This window comes from Mirounga leonina, unplaced genomic scaffold, assembly GCF_011800145.1.
Source record: "Mirounga leonina isolate KUSES-001 unplaced genomic scaffold, KU_Mleo_1.0 Mir_127, whole genome shotgun sequence".
In the NCBI taxonomy this organism is placed as follows: Eukaryota; Metazoa; Chordata; class Mammalia; order Carnivora; family Phocidae; genus Mirounga; species Mirounga leonina.
In genome coordinates this window covers 2,194,382-2,217,842 of record NW_023270316.1, presented here as the reverse complement: position 1 = coordinate 2,217,842, position 23,461 = coordinate 2,194,382, and the positions used below count along the sequence as shown (strand labels likewise).

Genomic DNA, 23,461 nt, shown 5'->3' with positions numbered 1-23,461 from the left:
AGGAGTCTGCGCGTGGGGCCAGGTGGCCGTGTCTGAGGACGAGAACCAGGTGCCGGGGTGGGGCGGAGGAGGAAGGGGCGGCGGCCACGCGTGGCGCCAGGTGCGCCGGGTCCCAGGACAAGGCTCAGGTGCCGGGAGGAGGAGTCTGCGCGTGGGGCCAGGTGGCCGTGTCCGAGGACGAGAACCAGGTGCCGGGGTGGGGCGGAGGAGGAAGGGGCGGCGGCCACGCGTGGCGCCAGGTGCGCCGGGTCCCAGGACAAGGCTCAGGTGCCGGGAGGAGGAGTCTGCGCGTGGGGCCAGGTGGCCGTGTCCGAGGACGAGAACCACGTGCCTCGTGGGGCGAGGAGGCGGCGGCGGCGGCGGCGGCGGCCACCGCGCGCGGGGCCAGGCGCGCCGCATCGGCCGGCGGGAGCGCGAGGCCGGATGGGCCGCGCGCGGGGCGGCGGGGGCGCGGCCTGAAGACGTCACTTCCGGCGGCGGCCCGCTTCCGGGAGAGGGTCGCGGCCCGAGATTGGTGCAGCCGGGGGAAGGAAAGAGGGTGAGGAGAGGCGGCGGTCGAGCGGGCGGGCGGGCGTGTGGGGCGGCCGGGGTCGCCGGGCCGCGTCCCCTCGCCCGGGGCCGACTGCGGAGGCCGCCGTGGTCGCGTGCGCGGCCTGCGCGCCGCCGCTCAGCGCCTGTGCTCTGTGTTGCAGGTTTACCCGGAGCCCCGGAGCGAGAGCGAGTGCCTGAGCAACATCCGCGAGTTCCTGCGAGGCTGCGGGGCCTCCCTGCGCCTGGAGGTGAGCGGGCGCGGGGCGCGGGGCGCGGGGCGCGGCTCGGGGGGCGGGCGGGCTGCGGGAAGGAGGGCCCGGCGCAGCGGCGCTCGGAGGCCTGGCTCGCGGGCCGCGCCACGGCGTGAGCGCGCTCCCGGGCCGGGGAGGAGCCGCCGTGTGCAGCCCCGAGCCTGGTCCTCGCTGCTGCAGGGAAAAGCCCCAGTGGCGCGTGGGCCGGTGTCCCGCCCCGGCGGCAGCGGCTTGCGCTCTGACGCCTTGGTCCCCGCCGTCGCTTGAGCTGCTTTTAGGGATTCTCCGGGGACCCGTGCTCAGGTCTGGGTCAGCCCCGCGGAATTCTCGGCAGGTAATGAGGCCAAGCCGGGCAGAAGCGAAAAGGGCCCGAGGGCCTGCCAGCCTCGCTCCTTTCTCCAGCCAGAAATCAGGTGGTTTTTACTTTAATTCGCAAGTCTAAAACGTTTGATTTTTAAAATTTACACATTTGATGTTTAGGCTGCAGACAAGCCAAGCTCTGTCTTGGGGAGCGTATTGGGCGGTGTGTCTTTTCCACGCTGGGTAACCTTTTGTCACTGTGCTAAATACAGTTTTTTTGTGGCCGCTCTCTGGAAACCTGTTTTTCAACTTAGTTTATTATAGGATTTTTCTTGATCTTGGGGTAGTGCTTTAGATCCGGAAATGTAGCTGTTTTTTTGTTTGGGAATTACAAGTCAGCGTGGTTGTGGTCGGTTCTGTGCCTAAGTCTTTTTCTGCCTGCTGCTTTACCACCCTTGCCTTTGTTTCCTTCTCTGAATTGAGGCGCGTTCTGTCGGGCTTGTAGAGAAGAGCGAATGAATGCATCTCCAACAGAACCTATTATGTAGGATGCTTCTGTAAAGGTTTTCCCTCCTAGAAGGACAGGCTTAGTGGAAGTTTCTTGGAGGAAAAAACCAAGAAGCCTTCAAATCTATGAGGAAATGTTACACAGACCACTTATCTGCTAATTAAAATTAGACAGGAATTGAGAGATCAAAATACAGTTCTTACGCATGATTGTGAGCGTTAAGATACCATAGTAGTAGTGATTGATGTCTGTGAGGAAGTCACTTACAGATAAGTGCCGTGCTTTCTAGAGATTCCAGAGACCGAAGGGCTGTTTAGGAGGGGGCGACGTTGCTTCAGAAAGCCTCTGTCATTTTAGCCTTGCCTTCCTTATCGGGCTGTGACAATATGCTTTGCTGGTAGTGATGTTTGCTTTTCACCGACTTTTGTTGTGAGATTGTATTTTCTTGAAAGCAAGTTTTGTTTATTGTTACCGTAAATTTGAAATTCAGTTTGCACACTAAGATGATAATCTCACACCTTCAGTGTGGGACTCTTTAAGAAGGTATTAAAGCTGAGTCTTAAAAATCCCTCATCCTTCGTTTTCCAGAGATTGCTGTTGAAATTTCATATTCCGACTATTCTTTAGAATAGTTCAAAGATGTGCTAGGAGAGGTCACTAACCTATCCTGAGCACCTAGAACGGTTCTTGTCATACAGTAGGCCTTCAACAAATTTGTAGTTGATAGTAATTTTTTATCTACAAGGAAACTTGGGTAACTTGTTTTTGAAGAGTAAATTATTTCTTCTAATAAACAGGCACATTGTTAGTATTCTTCCAAGCTCAGTTGAAAGTCACACTTAAAACTCATAATTACCTGAGATAATTGAGAAAACAGCACATCAAAACTCTCAAATTGTTGTCACCCCCCCACCCCCCCCCCGCTAGAAGTCACTCTGAGAAAGTTCGGTGTGGTGTGAACCCAGCTTGGGCTTCCAGACTTGTTCTCATTAGTTCATCAGTGGTGTGAAGGGGCTGACCTGTTCCCGGAAACCTGGCCTCGCACACGGACCCTGTGCAGCGTTTCCCCAGGGGCTTTAAAGAAAATTATGTAGAAAGGGAACGGGCAGGGAAGGACCTTGCACTTTTGACGTGTGTTCCAGGCTTTACAGGTTTCATTTTTATGACATTCTGAAAGGTGAGAGGAACTGTTTGAAAGGACAGCCCCAATCCTTAAAACTGAGCTTGAATTCCAGATTAGCTTTTGTTCTAGTACGTGTCAAGGTGCTTTTTTCCAAGAGTTCAGAGTGAAATGTGTTTGTAATAGACTATTTTTGGTATATGTATTTTACCACCATTTTAAACTATGCTAAGATTTCTTAAAGGAAAAGAAGAATTGAGCATCAGGATTACTATATCAGTTATCTTAATTAGCTGTGGAAAACCAGGTATTTCCCCCAGTAGGTGGTTCTGGTTATTTCAGGGAGTTTTAATTTTAAAGGTACGGTTTGCATTTATTAAACCTTGAGAAGCAATTTAGGTTTTAAGTTGGAAAACATTTTTAAACTGGGAGAGAAAACAGCTGTAGGAAAACCACACATGTGGCTTGGATGACCTTTTTGTTTTTCTCTTTGCTACCCATCTTGCATCTTATTTGACTCTTTCATTTCCTTGAAATAGTATGGAATTTGATAAGAATTCAGGTTTTTTTCCCCCATATTCTTACTGGTGTAGTAAGGTAAGATCTACTGAGAGATGCCCCTGTTTAGAACTGTTTGGGTAATTAAGGTTGATACTTAAACTTACTGACAGAAGGGGCTGTCCCTGTGGTTCTCCAGTTACTTTTGAGAATGTTGTTTTGAGAGCCCCTAGTTTGCCCAGTACATGTAGCAAGGACAGAATTGTCCTAGACCTACGTGCAACATGGTGAAAGCGAATTTTGTTCATGGGGACTAAGTGCTCTATTGTATAGTTTTCCGGAGTCTCCATTTGGTCTCTGGTTTCAGCTCTCAGTTGTGTCTTTATTTGTAACCTTTTCTAAAGGACTGCACATGTTGCATGTTCTCCTCCGTCTTGACTTAGCACAGCTGTGGCCTGGCAGTGAGGAAGCCTAGCCCGATGCGTCTGTTCTCAACACTTATCCAGTGAACCACTGTTGGGGCATCAGCATTAATCTTCAGATAGGGCACTGCTAGGTTAAAGGTGTAGGGGCTTTTAAATGCTTTGAACACTTGCCAAACTGTCCCCAGGGTTTTTCTCCCTTCACCTTGCCGGCAGTGGTAGGCAGACATTCCTTGTACCTGTTGTGTGTTTTCTTTACCTCTGAAGAATGAAGAAACTTCTTGGGATAAACGTTTGGGCTTTTTTTCTCCTATATCCTCCATGGTGCCCCCATTTCTGGGTAGGTGGTAAAGCAGATGGGGGACACTCCAGATGTCCTGCATTATGTGCTGGCCCAGGAGGACAAAGGTTACAGACCTCAGATGGTACCCGTGTTTCCTCCCGGCCTTTGTGCACTCTTCTGCTCAGCCCTGTCTGGGCTGGAGGGGTGGCTCTATGCAGGCTGGTGCTCCGGCTGCAAGAGCATCTCCCTCTGTGTGAGGAAGGCACTTTCTCTGATGTCCAGAGAACAAAAAGGAGTTCAGGCAGGCGCTCCAGCATTGGAATCAGCCGGGCTGACGGAGTTAGCGGGGAGGTTTTGGAAAACATTGTCTTAGGTGTTTCCACAAACATTCTTCAAAAATACAATGAAGGACGGATTCTTCTATTATAGTAGTATGTATAATGCTTGATGCTCTTTGAGATTTTTAGCCAAGGTTGTGATTGAAATTTTGTCTAAAAGAATATTTAAAAATAGGATCAAAATTAAAACGTGCTGACATAGAAACTTAAAACTTGTTGACAAAGGTTTAAGAATTAATTGAAACTAAGTCCAGAGTGCCTTTATAGTCCTTTTCCTAGGGATGGAGTGCCCCCAGCAAGTGTTACTTTTGCCTTGGATTGAGACAGGTGGATAGTTCAGGTGCTTACTGCAACTTTGTGTGAAGATACATTCAAGGCTGCGTGGCATATTTTCCTTAACTAGTCCTCTTCAGTATTGACACAGTGGTAAGCTGGAAGCGGTTGGTCATGCCATAGGGTTTGACTTTCACTGATAAAACTCTTGAAGTTTATTCACCATGCCTTTGTCAGATCTTGCCTTTTATTTAAGGAAGTTGAGTTAAATTTGGGAGGTATTTTCTGAACATTTTGTAGGTACTTAAAAGCAAAGAAAGTCAGATTCTCCTCATGTTATAGTTACATTTAACTTTTCTGGGCAAAAAGTGTCAAAGTTGACCCTCTGTCTTAAATCTTTGTGTCTTGCCAAATTATTTTGTGGGGTGAGCGATGAGTCACCTAGGTATCCAGGCTGCTTTTCCAGAGTAAATAACTAGGCTTTCCCCTCCGCTTCAGCTCTGCAGGGTAGCTCATCATCTTGGTAGTGCTGTCCAGCAGATACAGCGCGAACCACGTTCAGAGTTCTAACACTGGTGGTAACTCTGCATGAAGTAAAGAACGTGAAGCTCGTTTTAATAATCTCTTTAACCTAAGTTATCCGTAGTGTTCCAACATACAGTTAATCTAAAAGCACTGAGATCTTCTTCTCATGTTAAGTCTTTGAAATTTGGTTTATATTTGTCACACTCACAACTCTTCTCATTCCAGTTCAGCCATGTTTCACATGCTCTGCAGCCTGTGTTGGGGGGGGCAGTCTCTGTGTTGGACGGCCTAAGTCTAAAGATCGGTTAAGAGGCTGCAGTCTTTGAAATTCAGTGGACTGACATGTGTTGAATATAAGCCACGTGCCCATGCATTTCACATGTACTGTTTTGTTTACTCACAAATACCCTGCAGTTGAAGAGCTAGATCCAGGGTGGCTGGCAGGTCTCGGGGCCCAGCCCAGCAGGCGAGTATGCACAGGACTGGAGGAGTTAGTCGCCGGGTGGCTGGCGGGTCTCGAGGCCCAACAGGATTTGTACTCCGGTCTGGTGGTTCCACCGAGCAGGCTCTTACGTGTGTGCGGCCGCCTGGAGTGCGAGAAGCTGAGCCGTGTGATGATGGCGAAGCCGCCCCTTTGGACTGCTTCCTGGCAAGGCCCATAGGTGCGTTCTGAGTTTAGCTGGTGGCAGGGCACGCCTTGTGGGTATACCCCCCACGTAGTCACGTAGGGCTCGGTGCTTGTCTTAATGTTCTGCTCACATCATCTGAAATTCTGAAGAATTTTGACTCAGGAGGTCTGCATTTTGTTTGTGCTGGGCCATACGTATTGGATGCTCTACCCTGGGGGTATGGTTCTTAGAGGTATACGGTAGGTAACAGGAATAAGCAGTATTTGCTGAGTGCCGATTATGTTCTGGACCCTGTTGTAAAGTGTGTATTGACCCACTTGATCTTAGGCAACTCTGCTAGTTGTGTCTCTAGTGTTTCCACGCTGTGGTTAGAAACCCAGGGCGCTGGGAGACAGGCACCTGCCCAAGGTCCAGTGCTGGTGATGGTGGAACCTCTCGCTGTCCTCGCTCGCCAGAGGCCTCCTGAACCGTGACAATCCTTGTGCCCCTCCCCGAAGAGAGGCGGGGGCAGTGACCTGGAGCCAAGGGAGAGGTGACGGGGACTCCCAGGCTGTGAATTCCTGTCCTGTGTGCTGTTGGCCTTGGGCCAACTAAAGTCTCGTGCATGGGCCCGGCAGGCTGGGTGAGCCCAGGGCGCTGCATCCCTGACCCCGGTGAGAGGAGGCCCAATCCTGGACCTTGGCCCGTGTCTGCTGCACTGTGGGCAAAGTGCCGCGAGGTGCTGCTTCAGCTGCAGAGTCAGGATCGCGTCCTCTGTGGTGCACTGTCCTGGCGGCCAAGGTGCCACATCCCTGTCCGTGGGCATGGCAGGACCCCATATGGACCCGCGGTTTCGTTTTCCTGAAGGATCCTGTGGAGAAGGCAGTCCTCCAGTGTTGGGGTGGACGAGGGTGTGGGAGCTGGCTTGCAGTTCCCCTTGGAGGACATCAGGGTGACGAGGGAGTAAGAGTCTCGGATTTGTATGTAAATTTTCAGTGCCTCCACAAAGGGGATTTTGCTAGATGCAGGGCATTGGGCCAGATACTCATGAGGTTCCTGCCAAGTCAGGATTGACGTTTTCAGTGTAGTATTCTGCCTCAACTAGCCACTAGTTCAGTGCTAGGACTTAGCCCAAGATGCTCCTCTCCCTTTTTTGGGCCCTTGACCGGGGGTGGGGGGTGGGGGATAGGGAGGTCCCTCAGGTCTGCTGCACCTCCTGGGACACCTGTTGAACATCATTATGGTGTGGCTGGTCAGCCAGGCTCACCTGCGTTGTAGAACTGCATCTTAACTAGTCAGTCAGCAAGGACTGGTCTTACTTAACATGTGCTCCCACGAGAAGGCAGTTGTGCTTGACTTCACGTGAGCACGCCACTCACGCTCTGCCGCCCCCAGCTGCGGGTGCACGCGCCCCTCCGCTTCCCCTTGGCGGGGTGATGGGATTTGGCCTTCATTGGCCATAGTCTGTTGAGCCAACTCACTATAGCCCGGGTGGAGGCAGAAAGCGGGGGGGGGGGGGGGGTGCACCCGTGAAGGGTTGGGGGAGGGGGGGGCATGCGGAGGTCACTGTGGTCTAGTCTCCCATTTCAGAGCAGACGGAGACCCAGAGATGCTTGTGGGGCAATGCATATGTTCCCAGGAGACTCTGCCAGAAGGGAGTTGGCTGTGCATCCCTCGGGTTTGCCTGGCTGGCTGGTGGGTGGAGGGGAAGGCCCAGGACTGAGGAGGGAGCGGTGGGATGGCCCAAGAGCCTCAGCAGGTGAGCTGCTCCTGCCTCCCCTCCTCACCCCGCTCTACCCAAATGCCACACTATTGCTCTTGGCCTCCTCTCCACACCTGCCGCCTGCTCTGGCCACCAACACCCACCGTGGCCCCGTGGCGATCGAGCCCCCCTCTTGTTCTTCCCCAGGCTGGTTTCTCTCAAATGCAAATCTGACTTCTCTCGTTTTCCCCTTGACTCCGATTCTGCTCTGGGTCTTAGGCTGAAACCCAGACTCCCTGGAAGTGAGGGGAGCAGTACAGGAGACCAGGGCAGTGTTGGGCCAGAGGATGTGGCGGTCCTTGCAGTCACCCGAGGATGCTGGCCTGTCTTCAGTGATGTGGGGCTGCTGGAGCAGACCCGCTGGGTGATCTGACCAGGATCGTCTTGGCTGCTGTTTGGGGTATAGACTACAGGGAGTCAAGGGCAAAAGCAAGAAGACCAGAAGGGGTGATGGCAGAAATCCAGGTAAGAGTTGATGGCCCTTGACCCATAGTGAGGGCAGCATCCGTGGCTGGAAGTGTGTATTCTCATTTCATGCAGAAGGTAGGGATGACTTGCACATGGACTACATGGGGTGTGGAAGCAGAGTCTGAGAGAACCAGGCTCTGGCTTGAGCAGGAGAAGCCGTTGCCTTTGAGACCGGGAATCTGCTGGAGTCTTGTGTGGTGCTTAGCCTCAGACCTATTGCAGTGGAGGTGTCGGTGATTTGTCGGTGGAGATCAGTGAGGTCTGACTCCAGCACAGCCTGGGCCGGGATGTCCGGTTTCTGCTTGTGCATGCACAGCTGCTTTCACTGCGGGAAGCACCTCCTTTCTCAGACTGATTTCGGGGGGCCTTCTGACGAGGCCGTGGGTGTCCTCATGGCGGTGGGCAGTGCTGACGTTGGCATGTGCTGGTGTGTGTGGCCAGGGAGCGTGGAGGGCAGTTCCTGTGCACGGGGTCATCGTGTACTTCCATCCCCAGGGCTGGCATGTAGAAGGCTCTTGTTTCAGCTGCTGAATGTGTGAGACCAAGGAAGAATGGCGGGTGGTGATAAAGTTTAATTCACTAATGTTGAGCTTTATGCACCTAAACGACTGCTGGTTCCATCTTCTGTAGCTCCTATCGCAGTGGCTGCTGGGCCATTCGGACGTGCTTGGGGTGGCTGTGCTTCTGTAGGAAGCGTGCTCTCAGCTACAGAGCGCTGCTGGAGGGGGGTCCGTGTGCAGGACCGTGACCATGTGCAGGACCGATGACTTTAGGACAGCTCAGTTGTGCTTTGAGGGTGGACTTCCTCTCCTCTTGGGCCAGACCTCAATATGGGTGCCAGGGAATTGGGTATGTATGACGGTGGACCGCCAGAAAGTGTGTGCGAAGGGTCAGCAGCGATGAAAGACACTCAGGCCCTTTGGGACTTGTTTTCTTTGGCAAAATACAGGGTTTGGAAATGGTGACCCCCTAGGTCTTGGAATCTATGTGGTCACAGAGGCAGAAGGTGGGATACTGCAATATTTTTACATTTGACTGTGTTGATAATAGCTTCTTGCTCTCAAAAGGCACTTATTTTTGAAATTCTAGTTGTTTGATCTGTTCATAGATGTTGGGTTTTGTCAGAGCTCCCTCTTGGAGCTTCCTCATGAAAGGTGCTTATGTAAGAAGGGGAGGCCAGAGATTTTCCAGGGATGTGCTCAGGTCAGTTCAGACATGGGGCTTTTAAAGTGAGGACCTGCTTAGTTGAGTAGGAGCTGCAGGATAATGGCGTAGCAGTGGGTTCCGTTACCTTTCATTTGGTGACTTCAGTTGAGTGTGAAGATGTTCTGATCCATAATGTTTGTTACCGTGCATCATCTGGAAATGCATCTCCCACACTGTATTGTATACCTCAGGGAGCACTGCTGTGGCCAGCCCCGTCCTAGAGTGTAAGAGCCCACTGCTGACCTTCCTAAGCTCAGTGGGGAGAATTGATCTTAGAAGTACTTTTTCCAGAACAGCAAAAGCTGCTCATATAAGCTTTTTAAGGACAAGTTATATTTTTTCAAGATCGATAAAACTAATTTCTGTTCATTACAGTCTCCTGTGTTAACCAGATCTATCAACTGAAGTGAGAAATTCCTGTTTCTGCCAAAGGGAGAAACAACGTGAGTGTATAGATCTCTTAGAGGACTTTTGGTTTCAGCGAGTGTATAGCTGTTTGGTAGAATTGATCTCCGTCCTTGCATTTTCCTTGTGAGATAGCCGGCGTAGCGTACTGGCTTTCTCTCGCAGCCTAACAGATCAGCACAGATGTAGCAGCTCGATAGCACCGCAGCGAGGCCCAGAGTCTGGGGGGCTTGGCGGGCTCTGTGCTCAGGGTCTCGGAGACTGGGTGTGGCTGGCTGGGCGCTCCTGAGGTGGTCGGCAGAATTCACTTCTTAGTGCTTAGGACTCCGGGCCCTGTTTCCTGGTGCTGTTGGCTAGGTGTCCCTCTTTGCTCCTGGGGCTGCTCTGGTCCTCATCACAGGCCCTTCGTCTTCCTGCCAGCAGCGATGCACCTGTGTCCAGTCCTGCTGCACACCTCTGACTTTTCTCTCTGCTCCAAGCAGCAGGAGGCTGTTTGGAAGGGGCTCATAATTAGCGGGGACCCACCTACCCTGTCTCCCTTTGAATTCACTCAGGGTCAACGGATTAGCATCCTGAGGCACATCTGCAGAATCCCATTTGCTGTGGCATATAACAGCACTCCCACGATGATGTCCCGGGCTTTGGGGTGGATTTGGAGGACCTGTTGGAATTCTGCCTTGGGTGGTATTGAGAACAAGGCCGCAGTATCTGGTGACCAGGGTGTCGTCCTCGCTCTGCACTGATAGATTGGTGGCCCTAGCCTCCTCTCCACCTTTAACCAAGCCTCGTGAAACAAAGTGGGGAGAATCGACTCATACCCCCCAGCTGCGCTAAGGGATTAATTGAGCAGTGTGCCTGAGATCATTGGGGTCCTTCCACAATTCTGGGGATGTCTTAGTGCTGATGTGACGGCACTGGCTCTGGGGGGACGTGAGGATGGGTAGAGATGGCAGGGAGTTGGTCGTGCGTCTGAGACAGAAAGAAGAGTTTGGTGTGGCAGGAGAGTGGGGGCTTAGTCCTGAGCACTCCCGGTGATGTCCCCCATTTTCTGACCGAGCCGGTGTAGCTGCGTTATGTATGGTTGGCTCATCGTCCAGTCAGGTGAACCCACGGCATACGGTGAACAGCACCTGTGGTCAGTCCTTCTCCTCAGGATGACCCAGCCAGGCGTGCTGTGGTCCTGGGGTGGGCACGTTGGCGGAAGCGCCTTCTCTTGTCTAGGGGCGTGAGCTTGGAGGCGGCCAGGGGCATGTTGTCAGGTTGCATTTGGCTACTTTTACTCAAGTAAGAGCTGTACACGGCCTTTAGTTTGTTCTTGATTCCTCGTTCTCACGTCGTGCTGCCGTCTGTGGGATGGCCCAGTGGCCTCCGGCCCAGTGTCCAGCCAGCCTGTCCTTATCACTGTTCGTGCCACCGCCCTGCTGAAAACCCCCCAGGACAGGTCCCCGTTACTCAGAGGCTGGTGTCCGGGAGCCTCTCGTGGTGGGTGGGACTTCGCACGACTTGAGCCTGACCCACGGCTCCTGTCCCTCCCCCCGCCTTGGACTTCCTCTGCCGGTATGTCGAAGCCCTCGCGATGTCCCGAGTAGCAGGGCCGAGTGGCCCGTCGGAGCGGAGCGGCGTGTGTGGTGTCAGGTGTCACACCAGTGGCTGCGTGTGTGGGGTTTACACGTGACGACTCCGCTGAGCTGAGCGCCGGAGCTCGAGAGGCGCAGGACCACGGCCGCGGCACTCGGCCCGTGCTGGGCCCGGGTCGGTCGTGCCTGGCGCGCGCCCGTGTGTGCTGGCGGCCCCTCGTGCGGCCCTGGCCCCGCCGCTTCCGTCTGGGGCTCGGTGCGCCGCCTCCGTGCTTGTGAGCGGGACGGCAGGTTGGGTGTTTGTCGGAGCTTCTGCTGTGTCTTGCTTCAGGGGCACGGAGTAGATGTTGGCGGAACTGGTGAAGAACCCGCTCGCGGAGCCCTGGCCAGGCCGGCAGTGGAGGGGGCTCGGCTTGTCTGTGGAGCCTGTCTGGTCCCTCAGCGGGACGCGCCCCACCCCAGCACCCCTGTTCACACCTTTCTGTCCGGTCAGTCTTAAGGGTTCGTTTTATTCCTCTCAGGGCCTTGCTTCATTGAGCCACTTGTAGCTGAAGTGCAGCTGGACAAGTAGCCTTTCTTCCTCCTGAAGAAGGTGGCGCTGATCCCGATGAGTGGGTGCGGGTCCTGCCTCTTCTTGGCCCGCTGGCTGCTGGCGGAGCCCGCTGGGGGAGGCTGGCAGGGGGCCTGGAGGTTCTGCTCTCCTAGGAAGCTCTTAAGTGTATTTACCACCAGAGACTTTTAGAATCAGGACTGGGGCCGGGTCCGAAAGCCGAATTTGCCGAGTGTCTGTAGCTCTGCCGTGAGGAGCTGTGAGGGTGTCCTGCAGACGGCAGCACTGAAGCTCCGTGCAGTTTCCGGAACGTTCTCCGCCTCCCTGTACAGAGATGGGAAGTTTCCTCAGGCCCCCCTCCCTGCTGTGGAGACCCTAGGAGGGTCTAGGGAAGGGTGGGCATGTGTGTGTTGAAGAAACTCTCTTGTTCCCTAACCTAGAAGGGGTCCAGATTCTTTGTCTTGTTGCAAACTGGTCCTAGTCCTTTGGTGGTTTTGGAAACAGGTCGGGTAGAGGCATCTGGTGGAGATGAGACGGCTTGGATGTGCCTTCTGCCCGAGTGTGGAGTGCAGGCAGGGCTGTGCTCGCTGAGCAGGAGGGCGGGCCTGCGATGTGCTTGCAGCTGTCCCCTTCGGGGCTGCTGCTCGGGGGGGGGGGGGGGGGGGGGGGGGGGGGTTGGGGCTTGTCTGGGCTAGCTCGGCTGACCGCACACCTGTCCGTGGTGTCGCTGGGAAGGCTTCTCCTTAGCCTCAGATGCATCCTCACTGGCCTAGACCCCTGGGGAAGGTGTTTCTGTGTATGAAACATGTATTCTCCTGAATAACACTAGGTTACATGTGTATTTTTTGCTTTGCAGTTGAATAGGATGGCCAGTGTTGGCCAATTGGCGGGAAAATGTTTCATTGAGGGTCTGTTTCTTATTTTTCAGTAAGGCCTTGTGAAAAAACATCAGTCAGGACCGATGAGTGGGAGCAACATGGATCTGGAGCTCAGGCATGTATGGTCTGAAGAATCCTGAGAGATTTCTCTGCCCAGAGAAGATGCTAGTCGCTTAGTGTGGTGCCTTCTGACCTCTTCTCCTTTCTCCCACTTTGTTTGAGGCTGATCTGAATGTTTTAGTCCTCACTGCCCTACTTCTGTTTTAAAAACAGACAAAATCCCTGTTGGCCTTCTGGGATGGGGGACCCCCTCTTCCTGACAGGTAGTTGCCCTGAAGCAGGTTGCGTCCCCGAGGAGCTCCCTTAGGTCCTGGGAACCAGCGAGAGGATCAGTTCCCAGAGGGAGTGATGACAAAGCAAAACCAAACCCGAGGCCTCTCAGAACACATTTAGATATGAAATTTGCCTTTAGTATGTTTTTTTTAAAAATAATTTTCTAGCCAAAATATGTATTTCCAACCTACTTTATATTAGTGTGTGCTGAGTGTTTTCTTGGGTAGTTTAAAGAAACTCCCTGGTCTGTCCTTGACGTGACAAGACAGGACTTGCTGTGGTGTTGGCGTTTCCCACCTTCTCGAGGCCGAGGGCGTGCGTCCCCTCCCGTTTAGGGAGGACTGGCAGGTTAGAATGGGTAGTGTCCACTTGAGGTGCAGAGTGTGGAGCTTTTAAAATACGGATTCCAGGGTCCCCCTGGAGAGTTTGACTTACTGTAAGTCCCTCAAATTCGAGTTTGGTGAGGTCAGGAGAGATCTGGCTGGGAGAGGGGACTGTGGTGATTTTGCCTGTGCTTGCAGGAGCCCCAAGGGTCCTGCCCAGCTGTGGACGGGCAGGGTGGGAAGTGCACTTTCCTCTGGACTTCTCCTTGCAGGGCCCGGCCAGCCCAGCGCTCGGGGTGGGGGGGAGGCAGCCATGGGGACCCTGCAGTGACGCGGGGCCTGTTGGGATTGTTCCTTTTGAGTCCTTGTGTGGATGGTGAGGGAATGCTTTTATTTTTACTTAAAAGATTCTGGGGGTAGTTGGGGGTCCTCAAATGAACCTCCTAACCTACCCCCTGCCCTTTTCTTGGAAAAGCTGAAGCTGACAGTGTGGAGTTTACTCAGTTTACCATCTAGACACTTTGCCCCTTTGCTCTGAGTATTTAGGTACTTTTATTTTGGTAGTCATTTAAAGTGTATAGTAGACCTCAAGATACTTGCCTCTGAATACCTAGCATGTCCATCTTTAAAATGAGAACTTTCTCCTTTAGTTTCCGGAACAGTCCTTCCACCTTTATCATTTATTAGGACTTTGACATTTTTGAGGAGGCCAGGGTGGTTATCCTGTGAAGTGCCCTGTGGTCTGCGTGGGACCTGGTTCAGGTTAAACATTTTAGGTAAGAATTCTACACAAGTGATGATCTGTATTTCTATGGGTCCTATTGGGAAGTGCTTAATGTGGACCCTTCATACTGCTGGGGCTAAGTTCTGTCACTTGGCTAAGGGGACACCCGCCGGGTCTCTGCACTTTAAAGGTGCCCTTTGCCTTTGTACTTAGTATGTAATCTGTGGGGTGGTGCCTCAGAGCCTTTCACTGGATGCTCTTAGCATCCCGTGATGATCCCTCCTGAATTAATTACTACCGTGGTGGCAGCCAGGTGGTCCTGGGCCTTTTGGCATGCGCTGCCTTTGGGACATCAGGTTCTGGTCAGGAGCATTGAGGGTGGTGGTTGGCATCTAAGACAGTTGTGTGTATTTTGGTTCTGTGGAAGAGATTACCTCTGCTTTCAAGAATCTGAAGATGATACAGTATCATTTGCGAACTTAGCCATTCACTTCTCAGCTTGGTATTACCTTTGTGCAGGCTTTCCATCCAGCCAGCCACAATCAGTCCCTGACTCCTACTCACGCCATGAGCTGCATTTTATCCATGTGGACTTCAGGAGTGAATAGGAAAGTTAATTGAAAAGGGAGAAACACATAGAGAAGACAGTGGTGTGTATGAGGAGGAATGATAGAAATGCAGAGAGGTAGAAATAAGTGTTTAAAACTGCATACCAGCAGCTCCATGGTAATGGTGACTGCTTGCTGAGGGGCTGCTAAGTGCCGGGACAGCCACAGCCGGATAGCCCTTACACGTGGAGGGGAAACTGAGCTGGAGAGAGGGTCAGCAAGATGCCCCGTGGCTCATGTTTCCTCGGTGGTGGAGTTGGTATTTGAATCCAGATTTAGAGAGAGGCCAGAACTTCTAGGTTGAGAATTCCCGGTCAGCTGAAACCAGGGAACAATGCGGGTGCAGGTGGTGGGTGCTCCATGCACAGGATGGCGAGGGGCCCTTCAGGGAGATGTGCGAGGCAGTCTGCTTCTTAACCGCCTTCAGCTAGAGAGGACCAGGCTGCACCACACAGCTGGGGGGCAGGATTGATGTGCGATTTAGTAAGTTTAATTGCACAGTTTTAGCGTTCTGCATATCCTCCCATCATTTTTGGTATGATGTATAACTCACTGAGTGTAGTGAGGGATTTATAACCTGGAAAAGACACAGAACCAACAGATCATTAGCAACTTTAATGCTTGAATAAATGCCATTCTTTTTTTTTTTTTTTTTAAAGATTTTATTTATTCATTTGAGAGACAATGAGATCGAGAGAGAGCATGAGAGGGGGGAAGGTCAGAGGGAGAAGCAGACTCCCTGCCGAGCAGGGAGCCCGATGCGGGACTCGATCCCAGGACTCCAGGATCATGACCTGAGCCGAAGGCAGTCGCTTAACCAACTGAGCCACCCAGGCGCCCAATAAATGCCATTCTTTTTGGCATTTGCTAATTGTTTCTCAGTGGTGAGTTTATTAAATTGGTTATAATGTAAAATTTTTTTTTGGATCATTGTCAGGAGTTTAAAAAACATCAAGGACTGGGACAAGGCCACTTAGGGGATGGGAAGCGTGTGTAGTGGGTTTCACATTGTCCCAACTTTGACATCTCTGCCAAGAGAAGACCTGGAAACTTACGTTCTTCTAAGATGAAACTTAACGTGTTTAGGATGTCTTTCAGCATCTTGTTGGGATCGCAGTGTAGAACCAGCCCCTGAAGAGAGGAGAGGGCAAGCCCTGTTGCTGGGGGTGTTCCTAGGGAGACTGCTATTCTGTTTAGGTGGAAGGAGATCCTTTGACCATTTATTGGATAGAATGGGTTCAAAGAAATTGAAGAGAAGGTTTGAATTTCATTGCAAGTGGAGAATGGGGAAGTGTTTCTCCAGGTGATAATCCATGTGTACACAGTTGATGAGGATGTTCTTGAACTCCGCTTTGCCCTCACGGGCGCACACGTGCACAGCATGCTTCTCTGCAGCCTCAGGAGCCTTGTGAAGCAAGTAAAGTGGATATGTGTACCTGGGATACAGGGCAGAGGCTGTAAGTCCTGCAAGAGGGACAGCCGCACAGGGATGTAGAGAGAAACCCTTCAGATGGCCAGGCTTGAGAAGGTGAGCAGGCAGAGACCTGGGTGGGTAAAGCCTGCCGAAGCTTCCTGGCTGGCCTTGGTTGAGTTGAACCAGCGAGACATCCTGGATTTGATGAATTATCCTAAAGAGGAATTAAAAGAGATCTGAATTGTGGCATTCTGGGTCTTCCTTTCTTGGGGTATGTGATAACCTTGAACTTGGGCAAGTTTTAGTGTTGGAGATTATAATAGGCAGGGAAGGGTGCTCAGTCTAGACAGGTGCCCAAGCATTCTAGAACACACTGAGAATGGAGACCAGTAAATAACAGAGTGTTCCAGGGAGGGAGTGCACTGGCAGGCACATTTTAGTCCTGTTTTGTCGTGCTCATGCGAGCCGCCTTGGTACTTCTCTTGAGATCATCCTTATCTGAACATCTGTGTGGATGTTTTGATGGCATCTATTCAAGTCTCATGTCAAGCACCAACTACTGTCTGTCTTTGTTGACCACCTAAAATTTTTCTTACCTGGTGGAAGTTTTGTTTACATAGCACTGAGCAGTTTATTTTTTATTTTTTTTAGAGATTTTATTTATTTATTTGACAGAGACACATCGAGAGAAGGAACACAAGCAGGGGGAGTGAGAGAGGGAAGAAGCAGGCTTCCTGCTGAGCAGGGAGCCTGATGCGGGGCTCCATCCCAGGACCCTGGGATCATGATCTGAGCCGAAGGCAGACGCTTAATGACTGAGCCATCCAGGCACCCCTAGCACTGAGCAGTTTAGAGAGTACTTTGTCATTTGTCGTTGTAATAGCTGATTGTCACGAAGCCCTTTGGATTTTCACCTAAAAGTCGTCTTCTGATCCAGTTCCTCCTCTGTCCCACTGGGGCTCCCTTCCTTTGGGTCCTCACAAAAGGGAAGGATTTAGTATGCTTGCCCTTCCTCCTGGCTCCTTGCAATAGCTCTGTATCCCAGTTTTCACTAATTGTGTTGTCTGGTGATTCTTAGTTTTTCAGTACTTTTAAAAATGTAAATAACATGCCAGAAACCTGTATTTTTCCGTTTGTCATCTTAGAGCCCACTCCTGTGCGTGACTCCACAGGACCTGAGGGGCAGGATGGAGAGAGGGGTGCTTTGTTATGGCCATGTGTGGTGGGATTGGCCATGTTCCCCCTTGGTGTTCAGTGGGCATGGTTAGTGTCTGGAAGTTTCCTGTCTGCTGCACTGCCCCTTTCCTGGTGCTCTGGCCAGAGAAGGCAAGCTTTTCTTGGGGCTGTTTTTTATACTCTTTGGTGCATCTGGGCTGTGGGGCTTTTTGAAGTAAAACAAAAATCCCACAAAACCCAGACAACCCTCTGCCATGTTTCGTGGGCCCTGAAGAAAGCCAATCTGCTTCCCTCCAGCTCTGAGTTATCTTAACATTTCTTTTGTATGCAGTGCCCAGGGCTTTCAGCTGTACCTTGCTGGAGGAGTAGGGCAGTGGGTTTTATCTCCTTAGTGTTGTCTGTCTGTGGGTTCCTATTCCTGTCCGTGGATAAAGGCCCCGTAGCTGACCTGAATGTGCAGCTGTGTAGCTGAGAGAGAGACAGGCCCAGGATGGCTTCACTGCAGGGCTGAGGCTGGGAGCAGGTGGGCGAAATCTGGAGGGAAGGGTCTGGATGCCCTCCATGAGCAGGTAGAGGTATGCCTCTGTGTACCCCAGGTGTCCTGTCTCCAGCTAGGGGTGATCTGGGCTTGAAATTGGTGCTGGAGCTCTTAGCGTATTTCATTTTGGGTAGAACTGCCTCCTTTTCCTCTTCTGTGTCATGTGGGTCTAGCAGCACCTGGAGCTAGTCACTTGTTAGGGACCCAGGGTAGGCAGCTGGCTGTCCTTACTGGGGTCTTTCCTTCTAGCAGCTTCTGGAGGAAGGCTCTGCTTTCCTGTCCTCAGGCTGCTGCACTGGTTGAGGTGCTGGGGGGAGGGGGTTGCTTTCAAGTGTTGATCGGAACACCTGGCCTTTAGGAGCCCATCTACTTCCTGTTCTCAAGAATTCCCTGAAGCCTTCTCTAGATTGCGTATGGCCTTTAGCCATAGAGCCGACAGCACTGTGGTAGAATCCTTTATTATTTAAAGCCTCTTCTGTCATTTTGGTGGATTCTCAAGATGGATGAGAGCAGTATGCGTGTTCACTTTACCATCTCTGAGACCTTTCTCAGAGTTTGAGTTTTGTAACTGTTGGCTCTAAGTTTTTAATGCAACGTACTCATTACCTTTCTGGCTCTGAAGTTCGTACCTAACTTACTTTAAGCTCTAGCAGGTCGTGCATCTGCCCAGACCCCTGTTTGGCAACCGGTGGAGGGCTCTTCTTCGCAGGCCTGCCTCCTTGGCTCTGGCAGGCAGACCAGGGGCCTGGCCTGGGCCGGTGGGGCGCCGCATCCGTGCAGTGTGTCTGAGACTGCTGCCCCTTCCCGCTGCCCCGCTTGCTGCGGACCTGCACACATGCATGCACGCCGCCGAGGAAAAATGCGGTGACTGATCTGCCTTCCGTGTTTGTTCTCCTGGGACCTTTGTCACCCAGTCTCTTGGAGCCTGGGAGCCTCGTTTTCTTCCTTCGTAAAACAAAGTCGTCATGAGGTCTTCACAGCACCCAGGGGCCTCCCTGCCTGGAGGTGCTTCAGCGTCTCTGGTGGTTTCTGCTTGTGACCATTGCTCCTCCATGGAGGGTGAAGACTGATCAGAGCTTTCATTGTGCTGGTTATCTTCCCGCCCTCCTTAGGATTTTGTCACCCCCTCTCTAACCACCCCCCCTCCTGGAAACTCACTAAAATATGTGTCTGGGGTTTCTTTTTACATGGGTGGTCCCTGTCCTTTTTCATGGTTGGGTGTTGATACAGTGGAAACCACAAAATCAAATATGCTGTAATTCTCATTTTAAAATGAAAAATCGTTTGGGGACATGTTGGGTGACCGCGGTATGTATTGATAGAATCCATCGTCAAACTAATTTTATCCCTGGAGTGTAGGAGTAGGCAGAATTAAGAACAAAACCTACAGAAGCCAAGGAGGCAAAATCCCTGCTGCGTCCTGTTCTTCACATATCCCCATCAGTATGGACCATTTGCATTAAACTTAAATAGCATGAGTTAAAGATTCTTCTCTACTCGTCTCATCACAAAATCAGATTCCTTTTGACAGTGTGATAGGACAAAACTATATTTTTAAACTTTGCGAACCACACTCCAGAACTGTGCCAAAAGTAAGTTTCTTGCATCAAAAATAGCATTCTCAGAAATGCCCTGGAGGAGCCGATTCATTGTGTTGAACGTGCTTGGCCAGCCGCACCTGTGGGGCTCTCTCTGCTAGCCCGGAGACTGTAGAAAGCATTTCTTTCTATTCCCTAGTGTTTTCTTCTTGGGTCTAGCCAGGGGTGTCCTCAGTCAGTGGCGTCTTTCAGGTGTGCATGCCCTACTTCTTCAGGAGGGCATCGTGGGCCAGAGGTGGTTGTGGTGGGTGGTCTGTGATCAGGCTGAGTTTGAGTTGCTGCGGTTTTTGAGCCTCTGGGGAGGGTGTGGACAGTGGCCGAGGTAACCTAAAGACCACCACTGCCGAGGCTTTCGGCATCCACCCCTGGTCTGCATCTCTGCAGCCCGGGTGCTGTGCGGACCCCTCGGGTTTGCCCTCGGCTCTCCATGCCGCTCTGCCTCTGCGGTTGTGGGTTTGGTCCGTGTGACTCCAGGCCAGCCACGTGCTGCTCAGATGGCAGGCTTGTTGGCTGTGGCCTGGGGCTGCTTTGCCTCACCAGGAAGAACGTTCCCGAATCTGCAGCCCACACTGAGGGAAGGAGACTGAAAAGATGGCCCCCAGCTTCCAGTTTCTGAGCTGCGGCTCTTACTTTCTTGACTTGTTAGTTACACTAACTGGAGCTGTCGTAAGCCAGTTTGAGTTTCACTGGCAGTTGAAAGATTTGACTGATGACGTCTTTATGTTGTATAACACAATCTATTTTGTGCTGTAAAATTTGCTTCTTTATTCTGTGGAAGATAGTTCTGATTTCCAGCACTAGTACTTCCATGAATTCGGAAGCCCACCAGTGTGGGGGTGGGAGAGCCTTGCAGGTCTTACTAAATTGGTGACCTTATTAAGGGAACCCTGTCCCCCTTCTTTGTCAGGGGTATCCTCACCCTGACAGGATGGCTGTTTGAGCTGACCCGTCTGGTTAGAAGGTGTGGTCACTGGATGTGGGGAGAGAGGTGGCGCACAAGGGTAGGACTCCGTGGTGGGTGGATGCGCTGGTGGTTTTCCGGCACTGTCCTCCCTCCTAAAGGTGGGGCCGCACTCGGGCCTCCTCACGAACAGTATGGCCGTGCGGGTCTGCAGTTGGGCAGTTCCTGAGTCGCAGGCACCGTGGTGTCCTTTCCATTGCGTGCTTGCATCCCTCCTCTTCATTGGCCTCACTGCTGTGCAGACTTGAGGAGGGGCCACTCTCCACAGCCATGGTTTGGACGCAGTCCCAGGGACGCCTTCAGGCTGCCTCTCTGAGAGACCAGAGCCGTATTCCCCCAGTGGGGCTGCTTGGAACTCCTGACACCCACAACCTGTAAGGGAGCTGGTTTAAGCCTCGGGGTCTGAGTGACTTGTTTGTTGTGTAGACACGACGAGTAGTAGGGCATCTAGAGGTTAAGCTGGTGATGCCCTCTGGTGGCTCGTAGGGCACCTGGCCCAGGTTGTCCGTCTGTCCAGGCGGGTGAGCAGGAACGAGCTTCCAGGCTGGCGGGCAGGTTGCTTCTCGGAGGCTGCTACAAAGCCTCTCCCTTTAGCACTGACGTGATGACCGTGACCAGAGTTTGGGAAGGGAGGGAAGCTGTGTTTGCTCTGGAATGAGTAGTACTATGTGGGGAACAGTTGTTCCTATTTTGAATACCCTTTAGTGTTAACATGGCCAGACTCTAAGTGACCTAACCACTTCCCTTAATATCTTTGTTGTTTTGTTCGTTTCTCTCCCCTTCAAGAATCACTTCCGTTGGGGGAAAATGTGGCCTTTGGGTGCAGAGCCAGTTCTTGCCAGATACGTCAGTCAATAGCCCGCACATGTCCAGGGCTTAGGACACCAGAGGTTTTGTCTACTGGTTGGTTAGTTAGCTGCAGATAGGGTGTTGCTGTGCTCTGAGGCTCCTCTTTCTCCCAGGATCCAGGCTGATGCAAGGCCCAAACTGGAGCCGCTACCATTCTCCTTGAAAGGAAAAGACCAGGGAGGTTGGTTGGAACACCCCAAGGCTCCTCCAGCTTCTGCTTGGGGCTGGTGTGCATCGTCCTGCTCGGAGCTGGTGCGTGTCCATGTGCTCACATCTCGTTGGCCGGAGCCCATGGGAAGGCAAGGCAGTGGGTGGGGAGTGAGTGGGGGAGAGTGTTCACACAGCAGCTGCAGTGACCTTGAGTTAGACAAGAAGTTGGAAAATAGTGTGATGAATGTGACAGTTCTAGATCGGGTCAGTATCTGCTCTTAGAACTTATGCCTTTGAAACCTATTTATTTTATAACAATATTCTGTTGGTTAAGGCTTTCCTGAAAATCATGGTGGCTCCTTCTCCTAAAACAGTCTTCCTGTATCTAGGTCGAGGTTGATGCATTTGGGTGCGCTCGCAGGTACACACAGGGGTCACCCTCCTGGCACTGCCCTGCCGTGTGGATGCTGGTGACTCTTGGTTGACCTGTGTGCCACAACTCCATCTTCCTGTACAGGTGAGCCTTCCTGATTTCTGGTGTTAGTTCAGGAGCTAAACTGAACATTAGCTGAATGTTAAGTATGACCAAATAAATAAGGAACAGGTCAAAGTAGAATATTTTTAGAGGATTAGCAAAAGTTAAGGCTGGGAAGGTGAATCTGGGCCAGATATTCAGGTCTTTGACGGCCTGTGTTGACCCTTCTGGTGATGATCACTGACAGTATTTCTGGGGGTGAGGGGTCAGGGTGGCGGGTGCTCTGAGGAGCTGGTTTCTCTGGGCCTCTGCCAGGCAGATCTGGGAGGGACGCTGGGCAGGTGGCCTCTCGGGCCAGATGGCATCCTCCTGACCCAGATGGCATACCTTCTCCCTGCTGCCTTCCGCCTACAGCTGAGTGTCCCCACATCTGAGAGCACACATGGTTGTCCCCCTCTTCCCGAGGCCCTTCTGCTCTCTGGTGGCAGGTGCTGCTGACCCAGAGCTGGCAGCGTCCGGCCTCTTCCGCGGGCGGGTTGCAGCTCGTGCGGGTGCGCTCATGTGCCGTCCTGCCTTGCCCTTCGTCCTGGTTTGGATTGGGGGGCCATCTAGCCTGGTTTCTCTGTGGCAGTGCTGCTTTACATCTGCTCTCAGGGACTGACTGCTGATCAGGCCCCTGTTACCTCCGAGCGATGCGGTGTGGCCGGCGACCATGAGCGCTGCAGCGAGCGCTGTGTCCGGCGGGCTTGTGCTCTGTCTGGGCTCCACTTCATGTCTTGTCCGTGCTGCTTTGTTCAGAGCCCTTTGCATCAGTCTCCCCTTTCCTTCAAGGTTCTCTCCGAATTGTACCTTGTTCGGGGACATCCAGGACTAGCCGGTGTTGGTAGAGAAACAGCTTGGAGCCTTTGGTGGTGGCTTTTGGTGTCAGCTGGCTTAGTGATGTGCTGTTTTGTTGATGAAGCTAAGTTGAACCCCTCTGTGGGCTCCCCCAGTGGAGGTAAGGGTTTGGTCTGCGAGAGGAGCTGGAGGACACAGCTGCATCCATGCCAAGAGCCTGTCTCTGCCCTGCCCTCACTGCTTGGCCAGGAGGTGTCCCTGGAGGTGTCCCTTGTCCCTGATGTCCTGTGCTGCCCGCCCACCTGCCCACCTGGGGGCGTTTGGCAAGCCCAGGGGGAAAAGTATTCTGATAGTTTTAGGAAGATTATGGCAGTGCCCTGCTTTGATTGAATTGAAGAGACTATGTTCTTGGCTAGAATCTTTCTGGTATTTGGCATCTTTCCCCTGATAAAGGAAGTCGCTAGTTTCGGGATGATTCTGTCATGCCTGTATGTGCGTGTTTCTCTTTAGACCTCTCTGCCTGTAATTGTACTTGTGGAATACACTTTCATCAACTTGAATTTCGGAACATTTTATCTTAATTTTATCTTAATCTTCTGCTTTTTTTGGTGGAGGTATTGGTGTAGAAAGCCACAGCTTTCGTTCCTTGGTGGGGTACTTGTTGGTAGATTTGTGGTCCTATCAGCTCATTCTGGAGGCTACAGCCGTAAGGGAACCCCATGTTCCTTGGGGCGTCTAGCAGATCCCAGGTTGGGGGCCCACCATGATGTGGGGGAGCGCTGCGTGTAGCTGGCCTGCAGCTGCCGCCTCCACTGTGCCGGGTCCAGGGCGGGGATGGCTGGCTGTCTTCGGGCTGCAAACTGTGTCGGCGGGTTCCTAGCAGCCCCCTCTGGGCTGGGGAGGTGGGACCCCCAGCCTGAGAGTCTCAGATTCAATATCCTTTCTCTCCTGTTGCAAGGAGGTCTGTCTCCC

The 23,461-nt window shown here is 52.3% G+C and overlaps 1 protein-coding gene across 3 annotated transcripts in view; it reads left to right on the top strand.

The window, feature by feature from the left end:
• The first annotated feature begins 483 nt into the window (after positions 1-483).
• ARHGEF7 (Rho guanine nucleotide exchange factor 7) overlaps positions 484-23,461 on the top strand; it is a 101,445-nt gene continuing 78,467 nt past the window's right edge. For 2 of the 3 annotated variants that reach the window (XM_035003042.1, XM_035003040.1), the window contains exons 1-2: positions 484-538; positions 693-779. The gene's annotated coding sequence lies outside the window, so the exon portion shown is untranslated. Of the gene's footprint in view, positions 539-692; positions 780-21,595; positions 21,695-23,461 lie in introns of those variants that run through there. The other variant, XM_035003041.1, reaches the window with a different exon arrangement.